Source organism: Brachyhypopomus gauderio, chromosome 12 (assembly GCF_052324685.1).
Source record: "Brachyhypopomus gauderio isolate BG-103 chromosome 12, BGAUD_0.2, whole genome shotgun sequence".
In the NCBI taxonomy this organism is placed as follows: domain Eukaryota; kingdom Metazoa; phylum Chordata; class Actinopteri; order Gymnotiformes; family Hypopomidae; genus Brachyhypopomus; species Brachyhypopomus gauderio.
In genome coordinates this window covers 17,350,557-17,372,399 of record NC_135222.1, presented here as the reverse complement: position 1 = coordinate 17,372,399, position 21,843 = coordinate 17,350,557, and the positions used below count along the sequence as shown (strand labels likewise).

Below are 21,843 nucleotides of genomic sequence, written 5' to 3'. Positions count from 1 at the left end.
CATGCCCTACAAGTCCAACACATTCCTTCAGGATGGGTCGTGCAGAGAAGCCCATACCCTAGAACAAGAGTTTGGGGTATTGTTTTTTTTGTTTGTTTTTAATGATGTTATTTGCTGCTTCACATTGCCCCCCTCCCAAGCTCAATTGGTGCAGCTCCATTAGTGAGAATCACGCCAAGCTGGCAATGTGGTGAGGAAAGAACATCACTGCAGCTCCATTAGGGTGTGGTGTGTCATGACATCACTGGTCCATTAGATGCGTGAGCAGTCCTGGCCTGTTTGGCTTCAGAGCCTCCCCCAGCAGAAACATGTCCTGTTCCTCACCTGGTGCTGCTCCTCACCTGGTGCTGCTCCTCACCTGGTCCTGCTCCTCACCTGGTGCTGCTCCTCACCTGGTGCTGTTCCTCACCTGGACCTGCTCATCACCTGGTGCTGCTCCTCACCTGGTGCTGCTCCTCACCTGGTGCTGTTCCTCACCTGGACCTGCTCATCACCTGGTCCTGCTCCTCACCTGGTGCTGCTCCTCACCTGGTGCTGTTCCTCACCTGGACCTGCTCATCACCTGGTCCTGCTCCTCACCTGGTGCTGCTCCTCACCTGCTCCTGCTCCTCACCTGGACCTGCTCATCACCTGGTCCTGCTCCTCACCTGGTCCTGCTCCTCACCTGGTCCTGCTCCTCGGCTACACTCAGCTCAGCACCATCTACGGCCTCTACTGAGGGCCGTTTTAACTAGTTTTTGACGACTGCTAACGTGCGTTTCCCAATACTTGAGATACATTTTCAAAACTCTAAACACAACAATACATTGACCTCACACAAATAGCCAAATAGTTAATATCGTGTTCAAAAGCGCATTTTCTTAACTAAATAACTCTGCATTTCACAACACAAACAAAGTTTTCTCTTTATACACCAACTTTGTTAAAACACAGCAAACCTGGTTCATTATCCAATCATTCTTTCAAATACTAGCTCAGATTCTCTATTTGAGATGAACATAGTCAATCACTGTACAAGCACTGTAAAAAAAACTAACATTTGATGGCAATACAGAAACAGTATTACATGTAATATTTTACTCTCTTCCAGCAAACAACAGATATTTTACAGTAACATCTGTTGTTTCCTTAGTCAGTTCATTTTTACTGTAATCCACTTCATTTGGACCTTTTTTCAAATGTACATTTTTGGCAACATACTGTCTACACAATGAGTGATATTTACTGTTAGATACTATATGGAATGTAGATTAGGCAAAAAAGGAGTCAGTAACAGTTTAGCAGTAAAGGGTATATTTTACTGTATTAGGGACATTACTGTAAATTGTGACCTAAACTAAAAATTATTACCGTAATTGTAAACATAATTAGCCATGGTCCCATATGTGTAAAAAATACACATATACAAAAAAAGCCACACAAGGGGAAAAAAACAGATACAAAACTGAAAATTCTTGTTACATGTAATCTAAATGGTCTTCAGCAGTTGTCCACATGTTTTCATCCTCATCACATCTGATGTTGGCCCTTGCCATGCACCTGAAATAGAAAAGCTTGGTATGCCTTATTCACCCCTGGCAGTCTTCAGCTGAAATGTCTCTGCAGCCGGGATCCATTGCATCCAGGAGGGACATTTGGTCATGGGGCCGATGATCATACACCTTCAACCTCCAGACTGAAAAAGGTTCCTTAGTGGGGTTGAGGAAAGGCGAGATGGGTGGGAGGAAAAGGGACATCACTCTTGGATGGTCTATAAACCAGTTTGTGATGACATGAGAATGACACAAATCACAAATGTCCTGGTGTTTCCTCCCACCTGTTCCCTTTCTGCTTCTGGAACCAGTTGTTGGCAGAGTTCATTCAAAAACGAAAGAAGGAGGTCACTGTTATAGGGACCAATCTGGCATTTGTGAAGGACCAAACCAGCACTTGAGATTGCTGGAAAAATTGTTATATTTGCTCCTCTCTGACCCGGTACATTACTGTACTTCATTTTATTTCATATGTGCAAAAAATATGTATTACAGTAATGTATTACAGGCAGCTTTTCAGCCTTACTTTGTTTTTGCAGAACTTTGCATTTTATGCAGTATTTAAGGTTTGGAACCTTAGGTTTTCATTTTTGACATGCTGTGTGCAAGCAATTGTAAATAAGGCAAAAATGATCCAGAATTTTGTTATTGGATAACCTTGTGTGTATAGAAAATTTAAGTATTATAAAAACATGTAAAATGACTGCATTTTGTGCCATAACAACATGAATTGAACTAATAGTATAGCCACTGAAGACTGATGTTGTGTTCACTGTGTTTAGTTTTGAAAATGTGACTACAGATTGAACAAACGCATGTTAGCAATCGTCAAAAACTGTAATATCTGTATTGGTCCTGATATTGGAAAAATCGGTGACAATGTGACCGATCAATAAAGACAGGTCTATTCAGTCTAATTCTATGCTTGTAACGTTCTTCGGAGTTAGTTCAACCTTAAATATCCATTCTGTCCCAGATAGAAGTGAACTTGGACAGTTAACAGGCGAGTGAAACGAAGCACACAGAGGAGAGGTGAATCACTGACTCGTACTCGCACTGGTGCTATTCCACTTAGTCCGTTTATTTGCTGGTTGACCAAAACCTGGGCTCCAGCACTACTTGACTGTTCATACATGAACTGGTGAGTTGTCCTAAGCTCATTGACTGCGTTACTTACAGAAATATAATAAAGATAAAATAAAGAGCAGGGTCCTATGGAAGCCCATTCCCACCACCTAAAATAAAATAAAAAAAACAGCACATATATATTTTTTTCTCATTATTAAGTAAATTGATATCTCATTATTTTGAGATACTAAGTCATTATTTTGAGATAAAAAAAATGTTTTAAGTCAATTCAGTACTGTCAGATCGGTATCGTATCGGTAGATACTAAGCCTCAGATATCTTAATCGGTATCGGAAGTGAAAAACGTGAATCGGTGCATCCATGTGAAAACTGCCACTCAAATGAAGAGAACTAATCCACCTGGACCCTGACAAATGGAGCTCGCGGGCAAAACCGAACTTGTCCATCTTGGATCCTCCGGCACATGCGGCCCTGCATGGGGAGGGCTCCTGCAACCCCCCCCCTCCCCAGCCGCACCCTTGGGATCCGTTTCAATAACACAGCTGCCAGTGCTCAGCTGCCTCTACATGCCTGTCCCAGCAGGGTCCTGCAACCACACCCCACAGCCTCGATTAGGGTCCCGGGCCATCCGAGCCAGGGCTGCACGCCAACACGAACCTCTGCCGTCCGCAGACTGAACGCTCGGTCCCAGGCCTGGGTCGCATACCTGCTCCTAGCATGCCGTGTCCAAAAATACAGCACCCTCATGTGGGGATCTGCTCGGCCAGCAGTGCCAAAGTGGCACCGGATGCTTCCTCTGTCTCTGCTATATATGATATGGCTGAAGTGGCGGTCATACAGCAGGACTGAACCACGCTCTCATTACTCTATGATAATCCTGGAGGAGCGCTCCCAGACACACACACCCCGACTGGACCCGGGACGCTTTGCCATGTGCTTGGCTCAGACGGCACCAGACGCCGCGTTGATGTTTAAACAGATTCTAGCTGGACTAAAGCCACTGCAGAGATCTCAGAAGCAGGCAGACGGCGTCAGTCCATGTGAGGCAGAGTCTCTGATATGTGATCGAATGAACTTCATCCACAAAAGCATCAGTTTGTCCGCCATTCTTCTTCTATTTTCAGTCTGGCCAAAGACAAACTGTATTACACATCAAAGTCGTCCCAAACTTTTGTTGATTTGTCACAGTATTATTATCTCAATGCATCAATTCTAATAGTTTGTGTTCAATTACAGGTTGTGAGAGGCAGGTGTGTTTACTAGGCTCAGGTTTTGAAGGACTGGACCCAGCAGGGCTTACACGGACACACGTACATACTCCATAACCAGCAGACAGTAACAATATTACAGAACCATGTTCACAGTAAAACGTAATGTTTATGACACTCTCTTGTATAAAAACCCAGTGGCTTTCCTGGGCAGAATGTTTGGACTCAGACTCCAAAAGTGTCTCCTTAAATAGCATTAGTGTGAGTACTGTTGCTATCCTGTCACCTCCAAGTTCCTATTAGCTGAATTTTATCAGTAAGTAAAATAAGTGATTAAGAGTGAATCCCAGCATGCAATACGATTGTGATGTATTATAAGTGATGCTAAAATATGAACAAGCATTTCTGGAGTTTGGGTTGGCTTGAAACTTGATACCCACAATATTACTGCAAAAGTTTTGTTTTTTCTAGCAAAACACTGGGAGTGACAATACAGATCAGGTCAAACGTTTCTGTAATCCATGAATATGGCATCAGAGCTGTGCCACCATCATACAGTGTTTACTATCACATCAGAGCTGTGCCACGTCATACAGTGTTTACTATCACATCCGACCTGTGCCACCGTCATACAGTGTTTACCATCACATCAGAGCTGTGCCACCATCATACAGTGTTTACTATCACATCAGAGCTGTGCCACCATCATACAGTGTTTACTATCACATCAGAGCTGTGCCACCATCATACAGTGTTTACCATCACATCAGAGCTGTGCCACCATCATACAGTGTTTACCATCACATCAGAGCTGTGCCACCATCATACAGTGTTTACCATCACATCAGAGCTGTGCCACCATCATACAGTGTTTACTATCACATCAGAGCTGTGCCACCGTCATACAGTGTTTATCATCACATCAGAGCTGTGCCACTGTCATACAGTGTTTATCATCACATCAGAGCTGTGCCACCATCATACAGTGTTTACTATCACATCAGAGCTGTGCCACCGTCATACAGTGTTTATCATCACATCAGAGCTGTGCCACTGTCATACAGTGTTTAATATTTCAGAGCAGATTTGAATTTCAGGAAGAGTAGAAGGATTTTAGTTATTACCAACACATTTAACACACAGCACGAATACAGAATAAAACAGCGCACCAGGACAACGCATGCTTGAATCAGCTCCTGTCTCCATGTTGAACAAGTTCCTTGTAGAGCACTTGTTTGTTTAAATGTCTGTTTCCTAACGATGGCGTGTGCACACAGCTCAGACGGTCGTCTGGGAGGACACCGCCACTGCTCCGCGTCTAGCAGTCACCAACAGACCCGATTCATTAACGGATTGATAATTATCTAAGGGATTGAATGGTGTGTGTTCGAATACAAACGCACACCCTCAGCTGTTCAGCCCTAGGGGCCCTAGACTTCCCACATTAGCAGCATCAGAGGAGCTACAGAATATTCAACAGCAGTGGAAGAAACAAACCTCCCCTGTTATGTCATAGAAATGTTTGTGTCTCTCATAAGAACAAAGATTCATCTGTTGTCATTCTTTAGCCCACCAGACATGAATCGTGACAAATGTCACACATATTCAACTCTTACTGCCTGGGAAAAAAAACACCACTTATTATATCATTAGGCACTGGTGAATGCGCTGAGGACATGATGTCTTGCAGGACCACGGAGATGTATGAAGCTCCACAATTCTTCTCTCAGACTTGTGGAATGCTCCGAATATTCACATCTCTGTTCAGCGGAGAGAGAGCGAGCAAGAAAAAGCCTTGTGTTAGGCACAATTGCTGTGATAATCTTCTCTGGTCTAAGTCTGCTGAGAGCAAGTCTCTCACGGCAAAGCCATTTCATTGGACCGCCCTACAGGAGGAGGATCAGACCTGTGACTTTCTTCTTTTGTCCTTTATCACTCATTCTCTCTTTTTTGCTTTCTGCCCATGTCTCCCTCCCTCCCCCCTCCCTCCCTCCCTCCCTTCCTCACTCACTCACTCACTCCCGACTCGCACACAGGTAAGAAAACACCATTAAAAAAGGAAGCAATATCCAGCCTTCTAAAATGCAACACGTAACTTGATTTTTCTAAATAAAATTGTTTAAACTCACTTTTTCCTAATCTGGGTTCTGCATGCTCCTTCACAATGAGAGTGACCTGCCAAGAGTCACACGTTTAAACGTGCAAATCCCAGTCAACCACCATGCACGTACCCTCGTGCGCTGAAAACCAACAAAACCTTCCACAACGAGGCTGAACTCTGAGACAAGCTTGTAAACAGCAGCAAATAATCCTGTTATTGTCTAAATGACCCTCTGCACCTGCCTACCTGATAATCCAGCCGAGTGCAGGGCACAGAGACAAATAACAGGGACTCAGTCTTCCACCTACAATTCAAAGTGTGACTCTGGGAATTTTAGTCATATGCATGTTTAATGAGATTATACTTGGGCATGAAATGAATTCTATGAAAACCAAAGTTTAACGTTGCGTGGCAGCAGAATTGTTGACTGACTGTATGGCAGTCCTGCCCAAGACACAGCAGACAGCACACATCAGCAGATTAAACACCACCTTATCTAAAGAGGACCAGCCCTAACTATTAACTAGCCATCTAATTAGCCAACTAACTACCTAACTATCCATCCATCTATTCTGTTTGTCATTTATCCTTTTTCACCATTATTAAAGATGTAGTTTGCTTCTTTGAGGACTTCAATAAACATGTATGTGTTACCTTAAACCCATGGAACTTTCCAAACAGTCCTTCATCATGCAAGTCTAATAGAGTGCACCTTAACAATAATGTAATGTTAAGTGGATCATTTTGGTGCCATTATGCTTCGGATTGAACAGTTTTCTCTTTCTTACGCACCTACGCCGTCTTCTGCAGCACTTCACGTGGAACCACACCGCATGTCTAGCCTTCACACAGAAGCAGGTACAGCATTTAAACCAAACAAGCGGACTGTGGAGAAGTTCACGGCTGCTAATCAAAACATTACTTCTACGCCACATGAATCGAAATGACATTTAGACTGAATGTTCCACGAAGGCCGTTCCTTCTGTGGTGGCACACAAGTGACTTAGACACACAAAAGACTGTAGAATAACACGGTACACAGAGGAGATGTAAGACAAAAGTCTTTACAGATATACTAAGGCAGAAGTCTGTCTTTATAGAGAGACGTACCCTAGCTCAGCTATCAACATGTGACATTATTTCTTATTACAGCATGGAAAGAGATCAGAGCAGAGCTGCTTGTGTTTGGTGGCATTGGGGAGCAGCAGCTGTGGCTCTAGACGCAGGCCTCACAAGTCTGGCCACAGCCGAACACGCCATGTGAATCATCGCAGGAACAGAGCATGTACAGACACTACCGTGCACTAGCAGGAACTAACGTGCACTAGCAGGAACAGAGCATGCACAGACACTAACGTGCACTAGCAGGAACTAACGTGCACTAGCAGGAACAGAGCATGTATGGACACTAACATGCACTAGCAGGAACAGAGCATGTACAGACACTAACGTGCATTGGCGAGAACTAATGTGCACTAGCAGGAACAGAGCATGTACAGACACTAACGTGCACTAGCAGGAACTAACGTGCACTGGCGGGAACTGAAAGACTCAATGTCTGCTCAGGGAGTTGATGGTGGAGATAGCCAGACCCAAAGCTCGTGAGCTAGCAGAGCAGGGCTATAAAACATACCCATCGTCTCTCAACCTTGAGAAGGAAGGACCCAAACTTTTTTTCTGCACACACAATTCTCTGTGCCTTACTTTTAAAGGAGTCTACAAGACTTTCAGCAGGACCTCATGCATATATTCTATTGATTAATGATATCACCAGTGACCCAAGAATAGCCATTTTTTTAATTTACTTCAAGGTTCGACCAAACTGAGCTCTGTGCAGACTTGGGTCAGAAATCAATAGTGCAGACACATCTTGCTGTGTGTGTTTTAATGAGGTACAGCAATGTAGACAACATAAAAGCGGCTTTTAGTGTGAAGTCTTTCTCCATCAATGCATCAGTGGCACGTGCAGGCGTACTCTGTCCCAACGAAGCCAAACACACGATCAAGAGAGCAAATACGCACAGGCCTTTATTTAAACACAGCAAGAACCACTATCCCATGCAACAGGGTCCAGTGTTGGGATGTCTCTATGAGACACACAGACAGTGTGCCATCTCCAGATAAGACGTTTCCCCAGGGCCACTTTTCTACCCTCCAAAAGACAAGCTTCAAAACAGATAGCGCTTTGGCATGGCCACTAAAAGTAGAGAGGTCTGTCAGTAAAATGGGGGGAAAAATAAGAGGAAAAAGACGAAGCTGTTCGGAGAGTGACAACAACAACAAACCAGTCAAGCGGAACAGAAGAGGAAAGCCTGAGAGGCTCACCCAGAAGAGCACGGCCCGACACTGGACCCGGCCCAGCGGCCCTTCATATTGTCCGTTTGCGAGAGCGAAGGTTTCCTGCTTCGCAACCCGTCACTGCGCCCTGTGATCCAATAGTGGCAGGGCCCGCCGCCTCAGACGGCTTGTCAGCAAATTGAAGTGATGCTCTTGCAGGCCGAGATCAGGCCCGGCACCGTGCGGCCATGTTCTCCGTGCATTTGGTCGGATTCCAGGGTAATTTTTAGAAGGACGAGTAATCTATGGGCAGCACTATGCACAGGGCACGGGATGATACCACAGCAAGCACAAGCTTTACTGCGGTCACGGAATACTAATGCACCCATAAAACAAACACGCACGGCCGTCTAGCCGGAGAACCTCCTGCCATTCTCAAGGGCTCCTTTAGCCATTTTGAGAGTGTTCGGGTGCGTGAAATTTAAAGTCGGGAAAAAAAGAGGGTTCGGAAACACTATTAAACCTGTGCTGGGTCCTTCTTGCTAGTATTTAACGATGCATTTATATATTCCAACAGTCAGGAGTGGATTATGAAGTCAAACATTTCCATCAGTTGCATATATACGTTGTTCATCTGTGAGGCAAAGACGATGCCATGGAAGAACTGGAGAATAAACGAGTTTCCGCTTAAATAACCCGCCAGCTTGTGAGGGGTTTGCGCTGCTCCAAAAACAGGAAATGAATAAATAACGGCACTTGTAATAACCGCTGTGCACGTGGGGAATCTGTAACTTTTTTTATCGCTCAAGTAAATAAAGCAGCACTTTCTATCATAAAAGAAGCTGGCGCGGGGTATTTCAGGACGAGACCCAGTAAAGGCCTAGTGACAAGGATCCATGCTGCTGACCTCGAGTTCAGAAGTGCGCCTCATTTTGTTCGTTTTTAATGCTGGATGGTACTACGCACAGGTGCGCTGGAGGAGCAGCGCGCGCACGTGCTTATCTGTCCTGGGCTTTCTAAGCGCACGTGCACGTGCTTATCTGCGTCCTTTCTAAGCGTGCATGCGAAGCGCAGTTTGAAGCCTTCACGGAAGCACGGTTCAACGTTTAAAGGGTTATGGATGGGTCATTCGGGAACGATTAGGTCTTTTAAAAAAGGCTTCTTGATGTGAATTGTGAGACATTTGGAATGTGGGAATTAGATTTTGCAATATTTATTTGATATGTTCTGATCCATTTCTTGTGCAAGTAGCTTCTTAGATTATGGGCTTTCTAATAGTCATTGCCTGTAATTCTCCACCAGGCCTGTTCTTCTCTGAAATTCTCAGATATCGGTTGCTAGGGTGACTGCCCTGCTTTCTTCTTGTTTTGAATTGTTTTTTTTTTTTTTTGTCTGTATTTAATATAAATGCAAAAAATGTCATTCATATTACAAAAAAAGTGTAATTCGTAAAAAAGTGTAATTCGTATTACACTAATGTAGTTCCGAATAGTCAGAGATTTGGTTTAAAAAAAATCTACAGCGCTAGCTATTTTAATTATTTAAATGAACATGAATTAGCCTAAGTGAAGAATTAAGATGCATCACGTATATTACTAATATTTCTTAAATATGCGTTTTAAATTTTAAAGCTGGTGTATTAACCAAATGTGGTTCGACAATAAGCTTAATACGTTAAACAGCGCACAAAGTTCAAGGACAATATATTGTAACCGCGGTTAATCCTCGCCCACATCTGCAGGCATGTCGCACTAAACTACATTTTAGGAATATTTACATGGAAACTAATAATAAAGTTTTTTATTCAGATCCAATCAGAGGAACCAACAGCAGGCCAATATGAATGAACGTTAGATTGTTTGGTCGCTGTATCTAAACGTAATTGCATAAATTGCCAGTTGTAATTGCTTAACTTTATTCCCAATATTTGATTTTAGGACTTAAAATGAAGTATCAAATGGCTGGCGCGTTTTTTTTCAGCTGCCACCCTGTTCCGCCCACGTGGTCACGACCGTTATAAATTCACATTTCAGGTGTCATTATTGTCTTTCTGCGTCCCTCATTACGAAGAGCTGGTTCCAGTTTCATCTTACCGCAATTACACCAATTGTGCCATAAATGATGTGCTACGTTCCTAGTTGTATTCTTACACATCGTCAATCTGTGCAAAAAGAAGTACAACCTAGAAATGATTCTGCATCTGTGTACACAATTAGTGCCATTCTACTGTAGAAGCACGAGGATCATTGAAGCCTATTCATCTACTTACAGGTTAACGCTCATTAACAGTAGTACATTTGCCTACACTCTCAGGTGCAGTAAAGCAACCACATGAGTCTAGCAACTGGTAGAGAACAATCAGGCTGCTAAAGTTCTGAGGTGGATCTTGGCCCAAACCACAGATCTCATGAAAACCTAAAGAACTGCATCCTCAAAAGAATCGGGAGGCCCATCAGAGGAGCCGAGCAAAGACATTTCACCTAAGTACTGTTTTATTATCCATACATACGTAACCCTGGCAACAAGGCTCCATGCCAAGTAATTAAAACCCGAATTAATCCAACAGATGTAAACGTCCCACAGGTCACACTTTTCTATTATAATAGAGGTTTCACATATATAGCAGTCCAGTTTCTTAAGCGCTGCTGTTCACACAGAGAGGAGTGGGCTATCTGAGTATGACTCTTACAGACCAAGGAACTGACTGATGAAGAGTAAACCAGTTACTGTAATTCAGATATGAAAATCCTAAAATCAGTCTTAGTGAATCAGTTTAATTAAACAATGTTTTCAGGTTTTCAGGTGAATTAAAAAATAAATATTCTGAATAAATAAAACATTTTAATGATATTAAACAACTCATATTTCAGTGAGATCAAGATAGAAATATTTGCTGATTTAAAAAATCTAATTGTAACACAGAGAAGAAAGTATGAAGTGCTTGTATGTGCGTGTTAGTGTGTCAGTAAGTGGGTTAGTGTGTTAGTAAATGTGTTAGCAAGTGTGTTAGTAAGTCTCTGTGCCTGAATGGTGTTTAAATGTCTGTAGCTAAAGAGTGTGAGTACATGTATGTGACTTTTGTGGGTCTCTGACCTCCACATCCAGTCTCATCACAAAAAGGTTTTATTACTTGTAATTCAGGCTTTGAGAATGCATCAAATAAATCATCCCAGTTAAATCAAATTCATCAGGCCGTGTGACCACAGCCAGGCAGACGGGGACACTCTTAACCACAGCACAGGAGGGCCTGCGTCCTCCACCCGTCAACATCTCTACATATCAGCGTGCTTACTCAGAGAACCACCCGACACCTGATCTCTGCACCCGCAAACATCTAGTCCACTCTCCCTGGAAGAGGGACGACGTTCCAGATCGCTGAAACGTCATCGATGATCAAAACAACGTATCATTAACATAGACAAAAATATCAAAATCGAACGACCGTATTCTTAACGTCCAGCTTCAGTAAGAATCTCGAGCGGTTGCTGCTGAATCCGTTACACGGAGCCCGACAGCGTCCTTCTCGCGGAGAGTTAAAGGAGGCCCTGGCACACCGGGGCAGGGAGCAGGGAACTGGGAGCAGGGAGCAGGGAGCGCAGGCGGCAGATTAATGTGTGTGCCGTGGCTTTTTTGCTTAGCACAGGGAGAGGAAAAGTAAACAATTAGAATAATTACATTTCCCATTCTAAGCTCATTCCTTAGCTGGACTGATAACCCTAAGCCCTCCGAGTAAGCGCATTGGTGGTCATTATAAGCAAAGAAAATGCCTGGAGTAAAGGTGCTTGTTGTAGTATTTATTACCTATTCCTATGAGAGCTTCCATTTGGTTCCATTAAGTTACAAGTAGTGAGATAACAAGGCTATTTCTCCAAACAGTGTATTAAATGCTAGTTACTGGGCAGGAAGCCTCGTCCGCTCTAAACATGCTCCTCAGATTCAGATGGCAATCATGCCTGCAACATCAATCATGTTTACCACATCAACTGATTTCATCAACTGCCAAACAAACCCTGAACTTGCTTCAATTTTGAATCACAATTTACATAATATTTTTTCACAACAGACATTATCACAGAGCTGTTTTGCAGGAATCTGGACACACACCCCTACAGAGCAGATCTGTAATAGGGGGGAAGAGTCCAAAAGAGAGAGTCAGGGTTGGAAAGACAGGTTTATATCTACAGCATTTTACACGCACAGTGGCAGCACCGAGTGCTTTAAAGCCGAATTAAGCAAGGCCAGCCCGATCTGGGGTATCAGAGAGGCAGACTAGTAGATAATAACACAAGTCTGACAGTGATATATTACACCTCTGACTGTGTTCAACATATGCAACTTGACATCAGCTCAAAGAGGAGGCCGTGCTGATGACTTTTGTTTACTTTTCACCTATCACTGTAACTATTGTATGTGACATTGCTGAATGGCAGTTTCACGCGTGCCTAACAACTAAAACTGAACCAATAAGGTTCGTGTGTAAGCAGCCAGAGCCTCAGACGCACAGCGTACTTTAATAATCACTCACAATCAAGACTGTTCCTTTATTACCTTGCCTTGGCTAGCAGTAGAAATTAATCAACATGTTGCATTTTGTATGCATTTATTAGTGGTGCAACGCCTCATCAAGAGTGGGGAGAGGAGGTAGAGTGGGTGGAGTGGGTGGAGAGATGTAGAGTGGAGCAAGGTGGGTGGAGAGGTGGAGAGGACATGGAGTGGGTGGACGGGTGGCGTAGAGCGAGGCAGTGGGTGGTGGGAGTAAAGGGGTGGAGGGGTGGAGTGGGTGGAGGGAGTAGAGTGGGTAGAGGGGTGGAGCAGGTGAAGTGGGTTGAGGGGTAGAGTGGGTGGAGGGGTGTAGTGGGTGGAGCAGGGAGGTGGGAAAGGGAGATGGAGTCTGCAGCAGTGATTAGCCAACAGGGAGGTGGAGTGTCGGCGTGTGTAACCTTGCCGCTGGACCCATTAAAACCCAGAGCCCACGCAGCAGCGTGCGGTGGCACATTACTCCTCCAGCCACGCTTTCATCTCCTGGGGCCCCCAGCACCTCCTTTAAGAGCCAGTCGACACTGCGGAGGTTCAGGACATCCACACGTGTGGCTCCTCACGGCTGCAGGCGGACGAATCCTGCACGCGCTGGCGGAGCTGATGCTCAGATACGTTCCTCTGTGATCTCATCAGTGTCATCGCCTTATTATGAAGAACACCTAACACGCGTTATATTCAACCATTTGAGCTAATCGCCTGACTCACGCTATATGAAAGATTCAGAATGATAATTTAATCAATGACAATGGAAGAGGCCTCTGTGAAACTGTACAGCTAAATGCAAATGTAAATTCTCATTATAACTAACTGTCTGCACCCAGTGAGGTGTTTTTTCATTTAATCTGGATGGATCAGTGCAAAATGTTCATTACTGTGCGACACAGTAAATAATAATAGGCTTCAGTCTCAGAGTGAACAATACTTTGGTGATTATAATAATGTCCCTTATATCACATAACCACTGGCTACTGTAATGTAATGTATATAAACTTTGTTATGTATTGTATAAAAGCCTTCTGTTATGTGTTGTATTTAACCCTTCTGTTGTGTTATATAGAAGCCTATATAGAAGCCTTCTGTCTTCTACTAGTCAAGAGGAACTCCATTTTCTGTCTTTGCTGATGGCAAAAACTTCCTGCCAAGAGCAAAACCAGAGTGGGCAGCATTATTTGTGTCCAGGGTAGAGTCAGCAACCAGTGAAGTGAGAAAGTCCTCTAGAACATGAGCATGTCAGGAGAGGATCTCCTTCAAAACGCACGTCAGTCTGCAGACAAATGTGTGATGTCAGCACTGGTGATGCAAATCAGTACAACAGCTGTGCTTTTACTTTTGTAGAACTCCACCGAGGACCTGACTGTCATTTCAACACAGTGTCTGATGAAACTGTCACCTATCACATTCCACAGACGTAGACAGATTGACAAAAAAGCTCATTTTAACTAGCCAATTATCTTCTCTCTATATAGTGGCTAATGCAATTTGCTGTTGCTGAAAGAAAAACTTCATAAATATTGTGTAATAGTAGAAATGTGTGTATGTATACTCAAATGTGTGTATGTATACTCTGGGGTTTGTGTACTCTGTGTGGGTATGTACTCTAGGGGTGTGTGTACTCTGGGGGTGTATATACTTTGGGGGTTTGTGCACTCTGGGGGGTGTGTACTCTGTGGGGGTATGTACTCTAGGGGTGTGTATTCACTGGGGGTGTGTATTCTCTGGAGGTGTGTGGACTCTGGGAGTGTGTGTACTCTGGGGGTGTGTATACTTTCCATGGTCTCAGACCATTGTCAGACCACCTCAGACCATCATCGCAGACCATCATCGCAGACCCTTCAGGCCATCATCTCAGAACCCTCAGACCATCATCTCAGACCCTTCAGGCCATCATCTCAGAACCCTCAGACCATCATCTCAGACCCCTCAGACCATCATCACAAACACCTCAGACCATCATCTCAGACCCCTCAGACCATCATCTCAGACCTCTCAGACCATCATCACAGACCATCATCCAGGCCTCTCAGACATCATCTCAGACCCCTCAGACATAATCTGGCATCGCTCCCCGACGGCCATCCCACATGTTCCTCATTGATCAACACCTCATTCTTAAAACAGCATCATCGCTGGCTGCAGGCTGCACTGGTATTAGTTTGTTAAGTGGAGTTGATGTTTTTACATGTGTACGTGTCACCACTGGGCTGAGGGCCTCCTCAAAATACCCAGCCATTAGCAGTGCTATAAGACCCCTGATGATGGGCAGAGGGATGAATAACACAAACACACAGTGTGTACAGAAATAGATGGACTGTATTCCCTAATTAGGTATTTGTAATGAATAAATATGTCCAATTATGTGGATGATGAGTGTAAACACCTACTTTATTTTTACTATTTTACTACTGTCTACATTTTAAAACGGTATCAAACCAATGAACTAACACAGATGATTATGCTGCGATGATGATAGAAACACATATTGACTGTTTTAGATTTTAGATTCTTCAGCGTAGCTCTCCTCTCCTTTGTTGACATATCTGCACTTTCTCCCATGATGCTTCTACATGAGTCCTGAGGTCATTCTCACATACGCAGAGCACTTGGAGGGGGATTAACACGTTAAATGTGTGTGTTTTCAAAAAAATCACATATTGGCTAACACCTCAAATTATATTTGTCTTAGAAACAAATTAAAGCATAATCCATTATCCATCAAATGCCGTATTTACTGTTAAGACCTTTACCTTCAGTCGGGGGTGTCCAAACGTTTGACTGATACTGTGTTTTTAAGGGGAAATGGAGCAGAAGTTGAACATATTTGAACCACAAGTCTGTTGGTGTCTATATAGCTAAATGCAAAATGCAGACACACCATGCGTACACAGCGCCAATGCTGTGACATTTACATAGCACGCATGGATTTCATTTTTTGTTTGCCTAGCACAACTGCAAAATGCCAGTGAAAATAAATAAATCAAAAAGGTCACGTTATGTCCAAGAAAAGCGCACCATAAGAGGAAAGGCCTCAATATTTGCACAAAGATACAAGTGGATGTTCTTAGGACAGAGGACATGTCTGTTCAAACATGTCCTCAGGGCAGAGGACATGTCTGCTCAAACATGTCCTCAGGACAGAGGACATGTCTGTTCAAACAATGATTCACCTGGCACATCTGAAGCCACCAAATGGGGAAAATGGCCAGATGTTTATAATGGTCAGTGACCCAGTATGGACATAAGAGTGTAGGGCAGAGGGACTCACTGTGCACGAGGCCAGCGGATAACAGAGCGCAAGAGATCGGCACAAAACAATGACGCACAAAAACAAGAGGATGCATGACTCCGAATGGATGAAGCCATTTCAGGCCTAACCAGGATTAACTTCCCCTTCCCCAACCCATCAACTAAATGGATATGAAAATGCCCAACAGCACACTCACATGGTAGTCCAGTCAGGAGACCCCATGAAAAGGCAATCTAAAACCGCGAGCAAAGTCATCAATGGCGCCCCGTGGGGGGTGGGGTTAGGCTCCGCCCCCTTAGTACTGACAGCTCATTGGACAGGGCCAGGAAACGCATGCGCTCGTGACAAGGCGACAGCGAGAAACGTGCAAGCTATCGGGCGGCATCCTAATGAAGCCTAATGGTCGTCATCACGCCCCGTTGTTTGTTTCCATTTTGGACACTGTTTACGGGAGAGAGTGCCGAGATGATATCCGAACCATGTGCCGTGTGGGCAGAGCGACAAAGAGCGGGATATGAAGCATTATTAATCGCGCTGTTGCTGGCCACTGCCTAACTAATGGATCGGTGGGGGATCTGTGTTCGTCAGCCATAGCAAGTGGCCTGAACTAAGGGGCCCGCTGTGATCAGCAGCAGTAAGAACACTTTGTGCTTTATGGAGTCTGTCATCTTACGACCACATCGTCGCAGAGAGCGACAAAAATGAAGCGTTTCATTAATCAAGCAAGTGTTTGTCAGCCATGTTAGAAACAGATGTGTTTTAATTAATACATTGTCCTGGGTTAAGAACATGATTGCTGTTAAGTAGCAATGTGATTCAGTGAATCTTTCAAAGGGAAACACCATGCTGTTTAGATTTATGTGTGATGCTCATGGTAAGTCGCTAACACGGTGCCAGAAGTTTAGATTAGCGCGTTATGCCGAGGGCAAGAACGCACTGCTCAGATTAGCGTGTGATGCCCAGGGCAAGAACGCACTGCTCAGATTAGCGTGTAATGCCCGGGGCAAGTCGCTAACAGTGCCAGGCAGGCCTGTAGCTCTTCCCCCATTAATGAAAAGCATGGCAGTGAGGTTAATTATTTTAATGCCACATGATTTTACTGGGCAAAATCTCTCGAGTAATAAACACGTAACAGAGGACAATTTCTGACAGTTATCTCTGGTTTACATTTAGATATAGCACCTATATGACATTATCTCAATTAAGCATTTACATTTTTTTTCAGTTTCAGTTTCTTAAACATTTTCTCTTTCCTCAACTTTTTTTTGCTGAGTCACATGTGAATTATATTATACAAAATCAACAACAAAACAAGTTTGGACTCAACACAGATGTGTGTGACCTTTAGTGACCTTTAGCTAACAAGACATCAAAGAACATTTAACACACTCCCATTTCATTATAATCATTTGTAAACACCTTGTAGGTGTACAGGTAATATGCAGGTGCTCCAACTATCATGTGTGTAAAGACTGCCGGAACACCGCCGTGCCTGATACAGCAGCACACGCGTGTCCACTGTGACGGCGCTAATGCTGCGCTGAGAAAGGTCCGACCCCTGAACCACCAGCTCCACGGCAGTCAGAAACTGACCAGTGATAAACGAGGAAGAGGAGTCTGATAAATGGTGCATGCCAACAGATGGCCACAGACTGTAATTGTGCCCCTATAAAAGACACTTATAAAATATGTGTCCCTAATAAAGTGGCCTGCGACTGTAGGTGTAAGGGGGTGTTTCTAATAAAGTGGTGAAGTGGTACAAGGACATATTCCAGATATAAATCAGGTCTAGTCCATTGCTAAAGAGGTAACTGTTAATGTTTATATTCAGTGTAGTTTAGAGCAATGTGAGGTTGATTCTGTTTCACATGCTGTATAAGAAAATAGCATTTGCACCATCTTTAGTCACTAAACATATAAACAGGCTTAATTAATTGCTTTCATTGCCGTGTAGTCAACATTTGGATAAATCTTATTGAGCCCTAAGCCTCTTCACTTTGGGGTCCATCGGTTGTCCTGTTAGTTCACTAGTTACTGAATCTATATGGTGCATATAGACTACTGTTACAAACACAAGACCAGACGAAATGTAAAGAAACAGGTGTGGTGTCTTTAATGGGAATTGAACAAATCCAGACCTTAAATTCAGAACTCTAATTCAGAACTCAAATCCAACAACAATAATCCAAGAAACAGGTGTGTGCCATTAACTCCAGTAGTCAAAGATTACCCAGGCAATCAAAACTAATGATAATCCAAACAATTTAAATCAATTAAGCAACAGCAGGGATTAGGCGGATGAATACAAACATCAAAAATGCAGGTTCAAAACAAAATAATTGCTTAACGGTTGTATTTGTTGGGTCCCTGAAACATGTTTGTGGCTGGTGGTGAGACATTACAGCACAGCAGTTGTTCACAGCAACATATGTCATAGAACGCAGTACCTGACCCTGAATGGGCAAAATAAACACACTTCCCTGGTTGGTGGGAGAGTCTTTTCAGAGCAGGCCTACGTGAGGGACATCTCAGCAGACAGGAAGGAGAATCTCTGTGATGCCTCCACAAGCCAGGCAGAAGACCAAGAATATCACACATTCCACGTATTCATTGCATTAATCTCAAGCCTAGTCCTTGTACAAAATGGTTTATGTGTTGATGGGTGTGTGTAGAGGTGGGATGCCTCGTTACTAAGATCATGTCCAACGTAAGCTACAATATCACGTCAGGGACTCTCTCAGTGAGAATATTAGGCTTCATTCACTCCAGGCCTCATTCAGTCATTCCCAATGCACCAGAACACGGCCTAACCACTTGTCAAAAGTTACTTATTTGTGGTTTAAAACAGCAGCAGTAACAACAGAAACGTTTGTTAATTTAATCACGGCTGTCCTAAACCCGCTCCTTGGCTTGGTTCACTGTTAGTGAGAACAATTACATGATTGCACCCGTCATCGTGCCAAAATGAGTAATACCCTATTACCTCGCAATGATTCCGCGTTTACAACGGACCTGGCAACAGCTTATCAGTAGGACGGATGAAACTGAACGTGAAATGTTAGAGGTGCACTGCCATCTACAGGAAAAGCTCCAGAGCTTGGAGACCAGCGGCTGACTGCCACTAAAAGCGATTCAACCTGTCGTATTGCATGCCGCGTACCGTTTAGATCTCTGGAGATACAACTTCGTGATATTTTATTTCAAATATGCAACTAGACACTTGTCTTTCGGTAAATTACTTGTGGGTTATCCTCTATGCTGCAGAGCTACACAGACGATCCAAGTGCAGCTGTTTACATCACGCTGCAGCGAAGGACGCTGGACCTCATGGAGCCCTAGATTGTGTGTGTGTGTGTGTGTGTGTGTGTGTGTGTGTGTGTGTGTGTGTGTGTGTGTGTGTATATATATATATATTATATATATATATATATTCATTCTCTCTTGCTGTATAGGGAGTTAATTGACAAGTTGTTAAAGAGACACATTTAGATTTAGAGATACAATAATGACGTTTCAGATTCAAACACAGACGAGAGGAGCTCGTCAGACTGCATGGTCCTGTACCCATGACAAACATCCCACTTAAATCACTAAAACATCCCTCTAAATGTGTCTCGGTGACAGTGAAACATTCTCACGGTACCAGATTGGCCGTTTCTCTGTACTAAAATACGAACGGGAGCTTTGTATGGCCAGGAAAATCTAACTGATACCCAACACAAACGCACACGCACGCATACACATACATACGCACACACACACACACACACACACACACACACACACACACACACACACATATACACGCACGCACACACACACACACACACACACACACACGCACGCACGCACGCACACACACACACACGCGCGCGCACGCACGCATACACACGCGTTTCAACACGGAAAGTATGTAGGCTTACAGTCCTTATCAAAAGTAGATTATCCTTAAAGCAATAATTAAAACGGATCATTTAGGAAAGTTTGGGGCGAAATCATAATTGCAGCCGAGGCTTGTGCACAGACAGATCATCTAATGCCAGTGATGCTGACGAAACGACCACTTCATCATCCAAGGCTCTAGCTGCCATATGAATCATTTGAAAATGGGATTAATGCTGTGATAATGTAAAAGCAGCATCAACACCTACCTCTGCCAGAGAACCGACGTCCTATATTCACGACCCACCGAAAATCCTTAGATTGCTGTAACTACTTTCGAACAGAAATTCCAAAATACAAACAGCGTTGAGTTTTGATCTAAAGAGTCATTCTGGTGTGTAGTATCAGCACAGAGAAGAGCAGTGATGGCTTCAGCCCAACATTACCGAGCAGAATCAGCGCCAGAGTTCACATGTTCTTCTGCTGAGGTGATGGAGCACGCAGACGCCCACCGCGTCTTACTTACAACATTTTGCGCAATCCCTTTTCGCTCCAAAGTTTCGTATAAAAAATCGTTGCCCTTTTTTGGACCGCTCCACCGGTTCGTGATTTGATGCTGCCGGTAGGAAACGTCCGAGAAGCGGCGGAGATGTCCGGTATGTGTCACATACGACGTTACAGTAACGCTCCGTGTTTAGAGGAGGAAGGAGAAGGAGATAACAGGTTATGGTACGCAGACACGCGGGTGATTATAAGGAACCTGAGCGGAGCGCGGTGTCTTTCCCCCGCGATGGCTCCAAACTGGAGAGATGTTCTGCAGAAAGCTGCACATACGCAGATGAATGACGCAGATGGGTGTTTTGAGAAGCGAAAGGCGGCGAGAACACAGGATAATGCATATTCCACCTCACAGTGGTACTGGAACTTACACTTTATTCCAGCCCTTCATTTCAATTCGCCAAAACACATCCTCAGATGTATATAATGAAACCACCTCAGAACTGAATCGCGGTGGGAAGGGAATAGTGCTCTCTAGTAATCATGCACAGGTTCGCCTCTTATACGAGTGATTTACTGTGAATCGTGGGTGACTTTAAAAGTGTGTTCAAATCGTTTGCCCATTAAAATCAACTATATTAGTCACCGAAATAATTCCATTAGCTGTCGACAAAAGTTTGCACAAGGGAACATGAGAGTTTTGTACAGAGTACATGCTCAATATAAAACCTGTGTGGGATTCTGAAGGGAACCGGATACCCAGCACCACGTGGGCCTTCTGGGAAGCAGAAATGTTCTACCAGTGGCTCAGTCCAAGTTCATATATTCCAGTGACAGTGTGTGTGTGTGTGTGTGTGTGTGTGTGTGTGTGTGTGTGTGTGTGTGTGTGTGTGTGGGTTGGGGGGGGAAGAATCAATCAGCCATAGAGCTCAATTGCTCTAACCAGATGCAGTATCTGAAAGAAGCCGTCATGGACCCTCTGTCCTCCAGAGAGCTCGGTAAAGTGGAATATCCTCAGTGGTTGTGCAAACACACTCTCCTTCCTGGGCTCAGATGGGTGCACTTGGTAATCACCACCTTTAATGTCACTTTTATTTGTTCAACCTTCTTTTTATATGTTTCTTGCATTTTCCTTCAGTTTAGTGGTATCAGACTCCCCTTGTGGAGGTCTCTGCTTCTGCACTTCTCCACGACCTCCCAGAAGCGTCTCCAACTGTGAGCATGATGCCACACTGACAAGCACGGAGCCCAAATCTTTTTGAAAAACTTGTCATGCATCATTGTTAAAGTCCTCATTGCATTCGGAGAGGAACAGTAAGCAGCCGATCGTACTGAGACACTGGCGGTTATGTCACATACCGAAGGGGGGGGAGACACCCTGCTATGTCTCCCTCTGGGACTCCCAGAAAACACCATGTGGAACAACTGAGAGACGAACCTGAATCCTTGCTGTGGGATTCATGCCTGTAGGAC

General features: G+C 44.0%; 1 protein-coding gene across 6 annotated transcripts in view; it reads right to left on the bottom strand.

Annotated features, from left to right (window-relative positions):
* The window catches only part of nlgn1 (neuroligin 1), a 191,744-nt gene extending 170,980 nt beyond the window's left edge, over positions 1 to 20,764 (bottom strand). For 3 of the 6 annotated variants that reach the window (XM_077023395.1, XM_077023399.1, XM_077023401.1), the window contains exon 1: positions 20,142 to 20,763. The gene's annotated coding sequence lies outside the window, so the exon portion shown is untranslated. Of the gene's footprint in view, positions 1 to 20,141 lie in introns of all 6 variants that reach the window. The other 3 variants (XM_077023400.1, XM_077023402.1, XM_077023398.1) reach the window with 2 other exon arrangements.
* Between the last annotated feature and the right edge of the window lie 1,079 nt (positions 20,765 to 21,843).